General features: G+C 36.0%; 1 protein-coding gene across 1 annotated transcript in view; it reads left to right on the top strand.

Moving 5' to 3' along the window:
• LOC144247308 (uncharacterized) overlaps positions 1-16048 on the top strand; it is a 242899-nt gene that overhangs the window by 17494 nt on the left and 209357 nt on the right. Inside the window, exon 3 of the mRNA XM_085573120.1 lies at positions 1-16048. This exon is cut by the window's right edge and continues 82005 nt beyond it. The gene's annotated coding sequence lies outside the window, so the exon portion shown is untranslated.

A 16048-nucleotide genomic window follows, 5' to 3' on the forward strand; every position in this document is an offset into this window, starting at 1 on the left:
AACTATCCAATCCATCTTCAGAAACTTGTCATCTCCTCCCTTTATTTCAGAAGTAGCATTGGATTATCTCTGGACCTGAATTTCTGGTATAGGAATAACACGTGGAAAATCTATATCTGGAGAAACAGGTAGCTGACTTCTGAAAGGTGAGGCATGTTTGGCCCAGAGAAACTTTATGAAAAAGAAATTCTTGTCTCCCTATGCTGAAGGACACCTGCTGCTTGTTTAATATCCAACATTTTATCAGAAAGAATTGTTATATGGCTAAGGACAGACATAGTAATGTACTTTTGACCACAATTTATATATAATACATCTGGTTTAATTATAGGATATGGATAATTTTTTCTCCCTGACACTGACAGGCTGAGCAGTATGTGTTAGCAGATTTATAAAAAAAAAATATTATTTGTGTCATCAATACCTTATATACAAACAGATTCTTCTAACTGATATCAGAAAGGCTGCTTACCTTTGTGTGTTCCTCTCCTTGTAATCAGGTGTAGTTTGAATGAACACTAAAAGAATTTAGGACATCTAGGTAACCATGTAGTAATAATTGCATAAAGGAAATTATTCTCTTAATAAAGTAATCTAAATTCATCAGTTACATAAAACTACAGTAAATGTATTTATGGCTCAAGTAAAGATTATATAAATTTATCTCTTTTCAGCACTTTCTTTAAATGCTTTTTTCTGTCAGTGGTTATGAACTAAATTATTATTTTTCCTGAGGCAACTTTTCAATAGGAAAAGGACAATGAGTTATGTGGTAACTCAAATCTGAGGAGTGACTGCTTTTGTAGTGCAAGAACACATGTACCCAGTGTCACTAATCTACAGTGATTTTAAAAATCAAAGCCACAGAATTTTTTCTATGTCTTCAGGATAGTGTTTGGATGTTTATTCATTGCTCTATGGAATCAGATGAGTTTTCTCTGTAGTTTAGAGTAGTGTCTTGAACACAGAGGAACAGGCAAGTGAACAAGTAATAGAAGAGAATAACAGAAATGGGGATTGTCTTTAAATGCCACTAGAAATTGTTTTGTGCCCTGCAACATGTGAGTTGCTATGCCTGTAACAGATCACCCCCTGATGGAAGTCAGTGGCTCTGTGCCACTTTGTTTCAGATGAGAATCTGCTATTTTGCAGGAGGAATATAATCTTTGTTTTCAGTCCATTTTATCCTTCCTAAGATGTGCTTATTGTTTTAAACCTCCAGCACTTTCTTAGAATCTTGTTAAGTGATCCTACATCTATCATGACAACGAATAATAGAGATTAATTATGTACACGTACAGTTATTTTAGTAGCCAGACTCAAATGTAATATGCTTTGATATCTCTGAATCCTTCCAAGTCATTGCCTTCTATCAAAATGTAAACAGAACTTTCTGACCTGCCTTCTGTCTGTATCATGCTACATTTTATGTGCTCCTATCATAGCTCTTCCTAATTGTGAGTATTAATATTGTCTGTGTTTTAAATTAGCTGGCTGAGGTAATCTGTGTGTATTCAACTGTTGATGGAAATTAGAGTACTCCTACTCCAGAAGGTTTTTTTTCATTTTTAGCACATAGAGAACTGGTTTTTTTACTCATTACTACACTCACTACATTCAAATTCTTGTTTATATGCATAGTAGAAACATCTCCACTTATAGACAAGAAGTTATTGTTATCATGAGTGAAAATTTGGCCATCTAATTCAAGAAATTCTATGTGTAGTTCTAATAGAAAAAGAAAGTAATACAAATAACACAAGTAAACTTGTTACATGTACAATTCCTAGTTCCTACCCCATTTTGTGTGTTAGCCTCATGTCTCTACTGATGGTGTGGCTGCTGAGCTTGATGGTTTTCTGATGCTAATGGTGGGGCATTACAGTGAGCTGTCAGCATCTTGACATGGTATGAGGAATATGTTTGTGTAGATAGTTTCTTCTTGCTTACTCTAGGATTGATCAGGAGTGACTTTTATACATTTTCTAACATACTTTTATGCCTCTCATTTTTCTTCATTGGTCTGTAGTTCTCCATTACACCTAAATTTACAATATATGCTGATTTTCCTTATATTAGACTCTTGGTTTTTATTACTCCCTAAAATGAGTTCTTCCCAGCTCCAGGCCTACATGTCTTTAACAGACTGTGGGTAAGATTTTTATAGTTAAGGGGGGGCCTCCAGTGCCAGCCTGTGCCTTGTCTTTCAGCATCCTCTGATTGTGGCCCTCTTCACTGCATCTTGTCTTTAACAGACAAGGAATTTTGCTGTAACAGGCCTGTTTTTCTCTGCACCATGTGACCATGTTAGGGTTGTCAATATTGCATTTTCCATAGGATAACTGATTTGTAGGACAATTGATTTGTAAATGAAAGGATATAAAGCTGCACTATGCAAAGATAAACAAAAGAAAATAAGTCAGCCATAGACTTATGGTCAATACAATAAATTGCTTGCACATCTAAACTAGGTAAAACAAAACCAGAGGCAGGTCAAGAGAAGTTCAGGCAGAGCAAGCCTGAAAACCCTGAGTCCTGGAGCCTTGTAATTCTGCATGAAGCATATGGTCTGTTAGCAATGGCCATGCAGTGTTACATGGTTACCTGGTTACATAATCTTTTATTTATTTCCCTTTTCGTAACATCTTGCCTGAAACAGCAAAGGGAGAGCTGAACATTCATATAATGATATTATAAGGAATTGGGTCATTATTCTGGGCAGAGAATACTCAGTAATTCAGTTGCTGAGTAACCACAAAGCTTTCTATTGGAGCTCATCACTGGCACAGTCTGTCTCTGATTGCTCTGCATGTTAGTATTACTTCTTTCAGGTGCACTAATATGGCAGGGCAGCACTTGTTTTTCTAATAACACATCATCTTCCCTCACTCTGTGAGTCCCAAATGTCCTTACCATAATTAGTAAGAGTGATAAAATTAAACAATAATGGCAGAAATGGGTTCACCATAGTGAGAAATCTGTGTTTTCTCAAGGATTTCTCAGCGTAGCACAGATTGACACCAGACTCCTGCCTGCATTCAGGCAGTAAAGTGCATGGGAACACTGTGACATCCATATGATATGCTTCTTCCTCTGATGAACATGGTGTCCTTGGAGATAAATGGACAAATCTTTCTGTTTGCAGATAATTCAGAAATAAGCTTGGTTGTAAGAGGCATTAACATAATATGATGTCAAATGCATGAAAGTAGATGGAGGATGTAAAACTTCAGTGACTATAATTGAGCCACTTTTGACAGAATCTAAAGGCAGTTAGTTCTAACCTGAGAATATTATGAGAAATGTACTGCCCGGGTAGCTGCATTCATGTCTGAAGCAGGAACTGATTTTTTGCTGTCACTTTCCTCATTTAACAGTGAGTGCATCTATTGCAAACTTCCTGAAAGGAATTATTTCCAACTCATTGTAGGCAAATCCTGTCTAACCTAATTGTGTTAGGTTCTGTTGAGAATATAGTTACATCTTCACAGAGGTGGCTGCAATGTGTGCCTGAGCTCTTCTTTTGCTAGAATAATGCCATTGCTGGTGTCTGAGGCAATAAGGAAAGGTTAACATGAGTGGGCTATGTCTGCAGGAATTGTGCAGTACTGTTGTGGACTGTGGGAAGACATTTCAATCCCATTTGTTGCATTACAAAGATTATTTGCTTCAATTTGGACTCTGTAAGAAAGAGGTGTTTCTAAATGAGTAAGGACAGAGGAAAGAGTGAATTTAGGATGTTATTCTGAACGAAGAAAAAACATATTTGGATTCACAGAAACACAGAAACATTGGAAGGGACTTCTAAAGATACACAGTCCAAACCCCCTGCTATGCACAGGGATATCTCTCAACCATATCATCTTTGTTGAGCTGAATTTTTCAAGCCTCCAAGAACAGATGTTTCACAAGATATATAGACACCATTCCCCAGGGTTTCATTCTTCCAGCGAAAATCTTTGTGTCCAATCTGAATTTCCCATGCTGTGGTTTGCAAACATTCTGTCTTGTTGCACTGTTTGGCACCCCCAAGAACAGTTTGCTTTCAGGCTGTTGGAAGTACCCATCTGCTTCCCACCTACATCACAGTCAGATTGCCCTCAACTGCCTCTCTCCCACCTCTACAAGATCTCAAACAGGTGATTTTGGCAGCTTTTTGATATCTTCAAGTTTTTCTACATCACTTCTGACTTGGAGATTCAAAAGTCTAGAAAGCCCACCGCTCACAGAGCTGTGGGTCATGTCATACACTACTATGAAATCCAAATCCATCGCTAACATTGGCTGAAATGAGATGACACCTTGGTGCCTGTGGTACATCAAGCTTCAGCTGCCAACTTTTCCAGTTTCTGCAACCTAGGTTAACATTCTTCTACTCATCAAGACTTGAAATAAAACTGATGTTTGTTTTTTTCCTAATGTGGCTGCATCTCTGCATGAACTAAATTCTTTGAAAAGAAAAGTTAATATACCTTTTTTGTCCTAGTGGATGGGTCAGAGCACTTCAGTCACAGTAAATCCATCTCTTATATTTTCTTTATGCTTTGAATTGTTTTCTGGATGACATGTTTGGCTTGATATTTATGGCCTGTAGGACATCTGAAAGCAATATTTATTTCCTGTAGTTCTAGAGCAGAGAAAGTATGTCTTTAAATGTATCCAGAACTGTTATATAGACTTTTTAGTTGCCATACAGGATTCCAAATTACCTGTAATAACTCAGGAAGTAGGCTTGCCTCTTTTGGAGTATAGCTGGATGAGGAGTATGGTTTAATGAGCAGCAGTTGCACAAAATCAAAACAAGATGTTCTGGTAATAAAGTATTGGATGGGGAATAGTAAGGAATACAATGTAGTGCTGCTATACCAATAAATCAACAATCTGATCTTAGCAATGAAATTGGGATTCTTGCTCAGTCTCAGAAAAGATATTGAAGGACTATGGAGAGGTCAGATAGAGGTGATGAGTGGTACAGGGAGAAACATTTTAACCCAAAGGCAGTTTAGAATCTGGCTATGTTTACTTAGCTGCAAATAAATAGTTGAAGAATTTTGTAATTCAGATTGTCTCTTTTATCTTTTCTTAGGACACAGAACAAAAGTAATTGTTGCACTGACAGTGTTGACTCCTTAAATCAATAGATTTAGCAGTTCAAGCAGGAACTGAGCAAGACTCTTGGAATAAGTAGTAGTAACAAAAATATATTACAATGAATGAAAATCTTTGTAAGTGAGGATTTGATCCTGCTCCAGTAACTGGAGACTAGAACAAGGAAAAATTATCCCTATCCCCATTCTTCGGTGTTTGAGATGACCTCAGGCTAGATCCAGGCTCCTTGATCCTTGGTATGGAAGTTGAAGAAATTCTTGTGCATACACTTGTTATATCTCAAAAATCTTCTATTTAGTTAGTACTCTCAATGTCTAGTGCAAAAAAATTATCTGCTTATCCCAACCTTGATATGAGATAGAACAAAACCCTTGAAGAAATTATGCTTGTTTTCTCAGTTTTTTGTAATACAGATTTTAAGAATTATTTCAAAATCTGAAGTTTTTAACAAGAATTTTTAAGCTTCATTTTTGAAAACTCAGCTGCATTATCTTTTTCTTTTAGGTGATTTTCCTGGAATATGGTCATATATTTTTCCTAAGTGATTGTTTCTAGGATCCAAAAATATGTATGAATAATTTAAATTATTATGCCTCTTGCCTCCTTAAATCTGGTAGTTCTGTACTACAGCTTGTTGCCTCTGCTACTAATTAGAAACTGCAAATCAAAGCCTAATTAGGCACTTCAGCTATGAAAACTGTGCAATACCAAAGAGTAGGTGGATTAATATATTTAATATTTGACACAGCCTGTAGAATGAAAAATAGAACAGTGAAAGTGTGTTCAAGGAGTTGTGAAAATAAGGTTCAGATGGTACAAGCTGGAAATCTTTCTTCTGCTATTTAGGCAATGCTAATCTGGTTTCTTTTTGCTACTTTCTCCACAGCCTCCTTTTTAGATGTATGGAATTTCACAGTTGGCTATGTAATTTAAGAGACAGATAGTTTCTTTTTCTTTGTTTGTTTGTTTTCTTGCTCCAGCTACCAGCTGTTAGTATGTAACACACTGAAGTTTTTGTTTTACATGTGTAGTTTCAGATGGTTAAAATTTGAGTTAATCCATCCATGAGGTTGCACTCAGTGCAATCTTGATGGATGTTGATTTAACCTGAGATGAAAATAACCTAATAAATGCCAGTTAAGTGTGAATTAAATTAGAGAAGGCAAAGATGTCATATTTCTGGTCTTGTGGAGTTGAAATCACACCTTTAATTAAACTGGGACAGGTTTGACTAGGGAGGAAGCCTTTAACTTCAGATGTAGCATGCACCATCATGCAATCTGTCACTGTCAAAGAGCTAATATGTTGAATGCAGTAGCTCCATGAAGAATTTGTAGAAATTTCACTATCAGCTTATGAAAAATCACATATAGGCTTTAAGATTTTCTTTGAGGCTTAATTACTAAACTGTTTTTCAGTCAAATGTTTATACAAAGATAATTTCTCAAGTAATAGGGAATAACCTGGAAAAGATGGTGCCTGTACCGAATCATCTTTCTGAATTTGAAGAAATTGCTGAAGTTGTTTCCATCTTAACTAGCCTACTCTAAAACCTGCAATTTGCAGGATTTAGAACTGCTAACAGCAGCTGAATGCTACACAGCCTTTCCACAAATATGCAAAATGTTGAATGGTTTTACTTGGCTCTTGAATATTTTTGCTTGTGAATCCCATGGACTAGTAATTTTAGATACTCTAAAATGTGAAAACCAAATTTAAATTTTTTTATTATTTGTGCATGCCAGCAATATTATTCCAAGTTTCCCAGCATTGGCACAATTTATCATGTTGTCAGCAAATCCAGCTCAGACTGTTTCAATTACAAATATGACATTCTTCAATTAGCTATTTATGAAATGCCTTCCTATTGATAAGTAACTCTATGAAAAGAAAGATATTATTACCACTTTGTGAATCAAATGGAAGTAAAAACTTAAAAAAAAAATTATCCTTTATAGTGCATGGAAAATTTTTGACTAATTTTGACCTGTGTTGAGCTGTGCATTTCTCCTTCCCTGTGCATCCAAAATAATGTTGAGCTGAGCATTTGAATACTTTTCTAAATAGGACACATAGACTTAAGCTCTTCAAATTGACTCTTCCAATATCTAATGGACAGTTATAGACAAGATAAAATTAGACTCTTCTCAGAGGTCTGTGATGAATGGACAAGAAACACTGTTACAGGACTGGACATGAAGAAAGAAATGTCTGCTCGCTGTGGATTATCAAACAGTATAATAGGCTGCAGTGGAATCTCCAGTCCTGGACATCTTCAAAACTTGTCTGGGCAAATCCCTAAGTGAATATGAAGTTAGATCAAGTTTCTCAGAAATTATATTGGGACTTTTTGAACAGGAGCTTGCACTACTCTACCTCCAGAGGTCTTTGAAATCTAAAATTTTTATGATTCTGGGTTTTTTCTGCATTTAGAATCCTGTATTCTTTTCTCTACAGTAACAAAACATAAGTTCATGAGATCCAAGGTGGCTTCAATTATCCTCTTGTGGGGCTTCGAATCTTTCCCCTGTGTGCTTTGAAGAAGGAGACTTATATATATCCTCTCCCAGCTGTATACAAAGAAAAGCATGAATTTATCTTTAAAAGGATCTTTTGAATAGGTCCTTTTATTTCAGAAAAGGATTTTAAGCTGTGGATCACAGGCAGATAAGGGTGCTCATGTTCCTCTTTCACATTTCCTACATAGTATTTTTTTGGCATCTTGAGTTCTGCTTAGACAAAAAAATTTCTCTGGATTTCTACAGTGAGATAATGGCTCTCCTTGATAGTGGATTCAGACTAAAGTTCAGACATGAGGCTCTGCTTTATGGAGGAAATCATTATTAGCTCTAGATTAAGTGTAACACTGGTAGAAAGAGGGTCAAAAGTGCAAAGTAGTACATTCTTCTCTAGTTTATTTTTCATAGTAAGTGTCTTTGTTTTTAATATCTGTTTCTGACATGGTTTAGGGCCAGTTTCATATTTTAGAATTCGTGATCCAGAGTCCTACTCATATTTAAGTCTTCTGCAAATGACTTTTGATGCAATTAAATTCTGTTGTTTGCTGGTGTTGGTTGCTTTAGATCCAAATGAAGACTGATCCTATTCATCCTGCAACAGTGACTGGATTAGCTGTTTGATCTACTAATTTAAAGGTAGTGGTTTCTGAAAATACTTTGTTAGGACTGAATTGATACATGGTTTTTTTTTTTTACTAAAGTCTGTTCTAATAGACTAGAGTCTATTTAGTTTGTAACTTGATTTTTATTATTACAAGCAAAATATGTCTTTTACCTACCTCAGTCATGACTATAAGTGTGAAATGAACTTTTTATCTTTGGTTTACTGATGTGAGAGGGTAGGATAGGAAATTCTCACAGCTGGCAGACAAAGAATTACTGTAGTTGCAAAATGGTTGGAAACACGAATGTTGATTATTTCAATGAAAGAATTTAATTAGGCCTCCTAAGGAACAGGATATTACTGACATCATTGATTGCCAAAATGAGCAAAGTAATACAGCACTTACCATTGCAATATCACTCTCTTAATGATGCCATTATTAGAATTTGGCTGGCATCCTGAAATGTGTACAATAACTTGGCAATAGTATAATGATTTGGAAATTGCAGATGTAAGGCAACGATGTGAAAGCCAAAGGTTTACTGAAAAGAAGTCCAGATGAAGCATTTTTAATGCCTCTCAATGGCAAGGATCTGTAACAGACTGACTCTTTCTCATTCCTGCAATATATAGGATAATTTAAAAAAGAAAAAAAACCACTGTGTTTTCTTAGTGTCACTTGCTCACTGGCAAGCTTTCATTCCTTTTTAGTTTTACCTCTTCCCTTATTAGGAAAGTTCTTCTACCCTATAGTATACCTATGACAAGATTTAGCAGGTTCTCTGACAAATTTCTCTTTTAGTTGCTGCACTGATATTCCATTAAATCAAAACACCAAGGGACTGTGCAGGATCCTGTTGTAGGTCTCCTTGTGGATATGCTGTTTTCAAATGTGGTGCATTCACTGACCTAGATCAGTATCTGTGCTGCTATAAATTGCTGCACTCCTATGATATCCCTAGAAAAAACAGATTAGGGTTTCCTTTCTCACTCTAATACACACCATTCTCCTCCAACACACATGACAGATAGACTAGTACTGGCGAGGCATAGGTGCTATAACCACAAAATCTGGCACTATTTGTACCTCTGGCGGATAATTTTCAGTTTTTCTCTATAGTCCAGTTGTATTCCTTCTGTAGCATTTTAAAACTGCAATAAAATCTGGCTCAAATAATGTGAACTAACTAGTGCTAACTTTTAAATTCTGTCTGAATTTGAATGGGCAAATGTAACTCTAAGCACTTTTATTCTCATCTTGTATAAAAATACTTGTGGGGAGGATACTGAGGATTGAATTATAAAGCAGATATTTAAATGAATGGCATACAATGGAAGAATGAGGAGGGGTGAGCCAATCTATATTTGGAGCTTATAAATTCTCTCCTCATACTTCTTTTCTGTCTCCTCTGCAGCAGATATGTGGTTTGGTATGCTGGTATTTGAAACAACTGCCTTTAAGAGAACCATTTATAGGGCAGATTGAATTTGGGATATTGTATTAAGAAAAAAATACTTCAAATGGAATTACATTTGATATTCATGTGCAGCTAATATTAGTTCTAGTAACTAGGAAATGAGAAATGTTTTTAAAACTTCTTATGGTATAAATATCCCAAAATACTTTGGATTGAATTTTACATTGAAGAGAGCCCAACAATTCTTAAAAAGTAATTTCCATCTACTAATAAATTGCTGTGAATTTGGCCCCAGCCCCTTGTTGCTGAATGTATAATAGCAGCTAACAAAGCTCTGTCAGCTTTATATGCAGCTTTTTTCAACTCCAAATCCCTTCACACATTTTCAAATTCTGAGATTACCCAGAATGCAATTCCATTCTTTGCTCTGTTTGAGCCTGCAGACTCTATTTTAGAAATGGAGCAGCGCTGTTCCCTTCATTCATCTGGATTATGTAGCAATTCCATTTATGGGCAGTCAACAAGGCCTTTGCTCCCCCTCTGCCCCATTCTGAAGCTGAAATGAGTCACCTACCATACAATTTATATTACTCTCGTCACAATATTATTGTGTACCTATAGGAAGTTCCTTGCAAAGCAGTGAAATATTCAAAGCTTACTTTCTATTTATAAATCATTTGTAAACAATTATCCATCTGTTAGCACTGTACACTCAGAGTAAAATTTGCCTAATAATAAGTAATTTCCTAAACTCCATGTAAATAAACTATTTTTGCTGTCAAAACCAGGTACAATGTTCACGCTGAGATGGATGTACATGTATATGACAGAATTTGGGCCATGGTCTCCTTTACCTCTGAACGTGCCTGGAATAATGACTAGAAATCTTCATTACTCTATTTCTTTTTCCATTGGAAGAAGTGGATAGGAATTGTACATTTTCTTAGATCTGAGAGCAGCTGATATGCTGTGTCCCAGGGGAAAAGCAGATGTCTGTAAGTCTGTCAGTAGCCAGATTTTTTGCTGCTCTGCATTGACACTGGCTGTTCTGATGCTTGTATCCCCTCAGATGGGGCTTGTGTCAACTTCTCTTTACCTGATGGAGAGGTCTCAGCAATAGGACTGCTCTCACCTATCTAATAAGTGTAATCCTGGAAACTATTTTGATAAGGAACAGACTGAAAACCTTGAAGTCTTGTTTAGCTATTGGGTGACGCCGTTTTGCTGCAAACAAGTCCGGTCATATTTGGGATAGGATAAACCCTGAGGTTTTTACTAAGATATTATTGAGTTACTGTTTGAATTACAGTAGCAACATCTGAAAATACAAAAAGGAAGTGAAAATGTGTCTTGAGCCTAATAATGTAAATAAAGTCTCTAGTAATGCCTTGGATCTTTTTTCCCCTTCAGAATAAACATATGGCCTTGAATAATGATTTACCTTTTGTTTTAATTTAGAAACCAGCAAAATACCTTGAGTGATCTGTACAATCAATAGTTAACTGTTTCCTTGTAAAAAAAACCCTTGCCACAACAGGGTTGTTTTTTTGTGACTGCAATTATTGCTGCGAACACCCTGAACTGTAAACATATTTTTGGTGTTGTTATCTAGGAAAGCCATGGTAGTATCCAGCTACCCCTCAAGGATGTAAAAGTGGTGTAGCTGCACTACTAAGAATAATTTTCGGTCCTCTAATCTTTAATGATTATATGAAATACCTGTGTTGCCTCCTCAGGGCAAATTTTTTCTAATTATTTATGGCACTACAGTAGCCACCAGGCCAAAATCTTGGTGCTGCCATTATGAGCATCACTTTCTGCCATTTATAAGTCCTGATTAGATCTTACAGGTAATTCTTTTTGAACTCTTCTTGTCTGGGTTCTGAGGTCCGAATCTGCTTCTAGATGGTTCTCTAGTGAAGAGAAATGTACAGTAATTCTTATGTTATTGGTGTGAATGATTGTAAGGGAAAGTGAGGGTTTTTTCCAAATGAATAAAACTATTTATGTTCTAGCTGCAGCAAGATGGATTTTTGAAGGATGAATGACTTTTCTTCAGATGTGACAAAGCTTAAAAGAAATAAATCTTTATCACATTTTCTTTTCTCAGAGTAATATCTCAATGACTGAACGGGGAAAAGAAAATATGATGTGACTATCATTTGGTGTATCAAAGAGATGCTGGTTTAAAGCAGTTTCTCTGGAGAAATCTTGTTATATGGCAAGTTTATGACTAGATTTTTATTGAATGAAATTCTGAAACTGGCATGAATGAACATTATTACGTTAATTTCAAGGAAGGTACAAGTACATAACACTTGTGGCTCTGCCTTCTGAGGAGATATAACATGGTGATGCCACAGATTCCTGGCCTGGGGGCAGGAAATCTACTAACTGACATTTGATTAGAAGTTATCAAATATAAATAACAGATTAGATTTTTTTTTTTCTGTAAGGAAAATGATATATTTAACTTTTATTATTATGGAATAAATTCTTCTAAACACTGCTGCTGTTTGGGCATTATCTAATAGTGCAAACATGACAAAATAAGTAATCAGATGTACCTCTTATTAGTTTTTTGCTAGTGATAAATTATATTTAGTAATATTAACAATTGATTTTTCTTTTCCCTTAATTTACATGGCAGGTTTAGAATTACCTTTTAAGAATGTTTTTAAAACTTTATATTCTCTAGTAGAAGTGTCTGAAAAAGATTTCAGATATGTAAGTTTGAGCATATGTTAAAATTTGAGTTTTTTAAATATTTATACTTTGTTTGTCTCAATCGAATATACATTTTATAAGTTTGCTTTATAACTCTGTTATTAAGCAAACAGAGGATAATCTGTATACTCCTTGCCATGCAAATTAATTTGTAGAACTAGGAGAAGATTGAAGATATTCTGTCAATAACCTAATAAATATCTTTATTTACATCAGCAGTGTGTAACTTTTCCTTCCTGAGGGCCAATTATGTTATTTCAAAAAGGTCAAGGGGCTAGAAATCAATATTCAAACTGTTTTTCCAGGCTCAATTAGATTAAGTACGTTTTTGATTAATTTTCTCCCCCAGGCTGCCTTAATGTCTGTCTGCGACAAGCAGTGCCCTTGCAGGACCACGATCCCCAGGGAAGTTGTCGAGATCCTGCAGACAGAAAGCAAACTCCCCACTGTTGAAGGAATTAGTCAATAGAGCACCCTGAGAAACTTCCCCCAGGGATAAGGGAGCACACCAGAGCTTGTAGGTCTTTAAGGATGCTTTCCACTGAGTGCAAGAGCTCTTGATCCCCAGGAATAACAAACCAGGAATGGAGGGCAAGACTGACATGTTGGACAAACTAAAGGGCAGGAAAAAACGGCAGTGGAATCAGGGACAGGTGTCCTGTGAGAATGCAGGGACACTGCCAGGCTATGTAGAAAGGTTCAGGAAGGCCAAGGCACAGATGGAGCTGAACTTGGCACGGAATACAAAAAATAATAACGAGTTTTTTCCCATGTATGTCAGCCCAGAAGACCAAATCTCTCCTGGGCTGTATGGAAAGCCATGTGGCCAGCAGGTTGAGGGAGTTGATTTTCCCCCTCTACTCTATTTTGATACAACTTCAGTAGGAGTAGTGTTCCAGCTCTGGGGTCTGCAGCACAGGAAAGATATGGATGTGTTGGAGTGGGTCCAGCAGAGAAGCACAGTAATTATCAGAGGGCTGGAATAGGTTTCCTATGAAGAAAGGCTGAGAGAGTTGGGGTTGATCAGCTTGGGGAACAGAAGGTTCTGGGGTGACCTTATTGAAGCCTTTTAGTACTTAAACAGATCCTATAAGAAAGATTTGAACAAACTTTAGCAAGGTCTGCTGTGATAGGGATAATGAGAACAGATTTAGACTGCATATAAGGAGGACTTCTTTATGTTGAGGGTGATGAGATGCTGGAACAGTTGTCCAAAAGGGTGGTAGATGCTGCATGCCTAGAAGCATTTAAGGTCAGATTGGACAGGGCTCTGAGCAACCTGATGAGGTGACCCTTCTCACTGCTGGAGGTAGGGCTAGGTGACCTTAACACTTCCAGCTCCAAGTATTTATTGTAATCTATAATTCTTGAAGTTTTTTCCCAGTACCTGAATTATTAATCAGAAGTTGGTGTAACTGGCAATGAATAAATTAAACAAAAAATCGTCTCGTTAAGACTCTCTTGCCCATGTCAGGTGTTCAGAGCAAATGACTATACCAACTGTCCTATAGTCTGAAAAATTTACCTAAATCTGATTCAATAATCAAATGGCATTTGCAGCTTCTTGCTGATGATAATTGTGTACCAGAAGCAAAAATCAGCAGATGGAATATTTTTCAGATGCACAAATAATTTTTTTTTTTGGGGGGGAGGGATTTCAATCTGAGTCACAGTAATGCTGTGCTGATTTTATGCTTTTTGTAAGTAAATATGAAGCAAATAAGCAATATAAAGTAATTTAAAAATTAGAAACTGACAGAGCTGTAATTTGTAAGCTATTGTCTTTTCCCTGAAACCATCTGGCCCAAGTTAAGCCAGACAACTACCAAAAATATGATAGGTCAGTAGCAAGCAAAAAAGCAATGATCATGGAGAAATGTGAGTGGCGTGGAGTACAATCACTCTACACAATGGATAAGCCTGTGCTTATTGGAAAGCATGTATTATCTTTTCTCCTATGAGAAAATTTATACCAGATCAAATCAATGGTGATATGTGTGTGTTTACATACATTCTCACCTGCCATCCTAATTAATATTTTCCAACAAACTAATTTTGGTTTTTCCCAAATTCTAGCTCATGAAATTGGAAGATATTGAATCTTCCTGTAAAATGTTGTTTTGTTCTCATATGTAATGATCTGGGACAAAGTTCTTTTGAGAAGAGAAATTATAAGTATTTGATTTATTTAAGTAGAATGATAAATAAGTCATTCTACCAAAGAGCAGTTAATGAGTTAATGTTACAAATATCTATCTTGACAAACATAATTGTAACTTTTTGTAATGAGTATGCTTTCTGGCTCCCTGGAAAATGATGCCATAGAGATAATATTTTTAACTTTTCTTTTTCTTTTTCCTGTTCCTTAGGACTATGATAGCACTTTATGAATATAAAAGACCCAGAGTTTATGCTTTACTGAGCAGAAACCAGCAATCTCTTCCTGTCTATACCTCTGCTTCTACTTTTGATGTATTTTAACATGCTGTGAAAACTCATGCAGAATTCTTATGCCAGTTCAATAGAATTTGATAACCAAGAGTAAGTTTTTCATTTAATATCCATCATAATCCATTAAGAATTGAAACGTTAATGTTCTTTGTCTTTATGTACCCATTGGATATGTAGGCATGAAATTCAGAGTACAAACAGTCATGTCTATATGCAAAGTATAAACAAGTGACTTTTCCATGTTTCACTTCAGGGGAACAAGAGTCAAGTTCCAATTTAATTGCACAAAAACTTAAAGATGAATAGTAACCAGTGATAGATGGGTGTAAGAGACCACTGAGGTTACAGTGGTTATAACACAACCAAGATCCCTGAAAAGAATGAAACACAAAAGAACCTTACTTGTGTGCAATTGCAAATATAACTACATATTAGAAATTAATACCAGCTGAGGATAGGAAGGAACATGGTTCATTAAGTCCTTTATTTTCCATAAAAAATGGAAAAGACTACAAATTTGGCTCTCAGGCATCTCTATTGTCAGTAAGAGGAATTTTTCATCCTGAGGTCTCAGACAATGTACCAAATAAAAAATAGTCTGGAAATCTTTAGTTAGCCTGCATGGGGAAGCATTGTGTTTCTGTTTGTTTCCTAATTGCATGCTGGTGCTTAATTTGTGAGAATAGACGGTGGGGCTTCTTTTTTCCCCCACCATGTTAAGTTGGTACTTTTATCTTACCCAGTACTTCTGAAGGATGAATTTTATACTCCCTTGAAATCAAGTCCTGAAACCTGTGAAACCTGTCAGAAGGAAGATGAGAGCTTGTATAATGCTGGAGTTCTTTGGAGATTCAGAGCCAAGGTCTCTGGGGTGATTGTGTATGACATTTCAGATCTGAGATCTGTCTGCATCAGTAAGATCTCAGTGCATCTTAGATCTGCCAGAATTCTTATTTCAGTTGTTCTGTTGAAATTTAATCTCTAAAATCTCTAATTGATTATTAGGATTATGTGTGATTCCTGATTAAAGTTAGTAACAATAGGGGATCAGATTGTTAAAAACAATCATGAAGTGTTATCACAACTCTTTCTTAATCATAAGAAAGATTTATTAATCTAAGATAATACAGAATACTTCAAGAGAAAAAGGTCAACATTTTAAAAGAAATTATGATAATTTAAAGAATTATTTTACTGATTCATTCTTGAAGAGTCAGTGA

Source organism: Lonchura striata, chromosome 2, assembly GCF_050655825.1.
Source record: "Lonchura striata isolate lonStrDom1 chromosome 2, ASM5065582v1, whole genome shotgun sequence".
Taxonomy (NCBI): domain Eukaryota; kingdom Metazoa; phylum Chordata; class Aves; order Passeriformes; family Estrildidae; genus Lonchura; species Lonchura striata.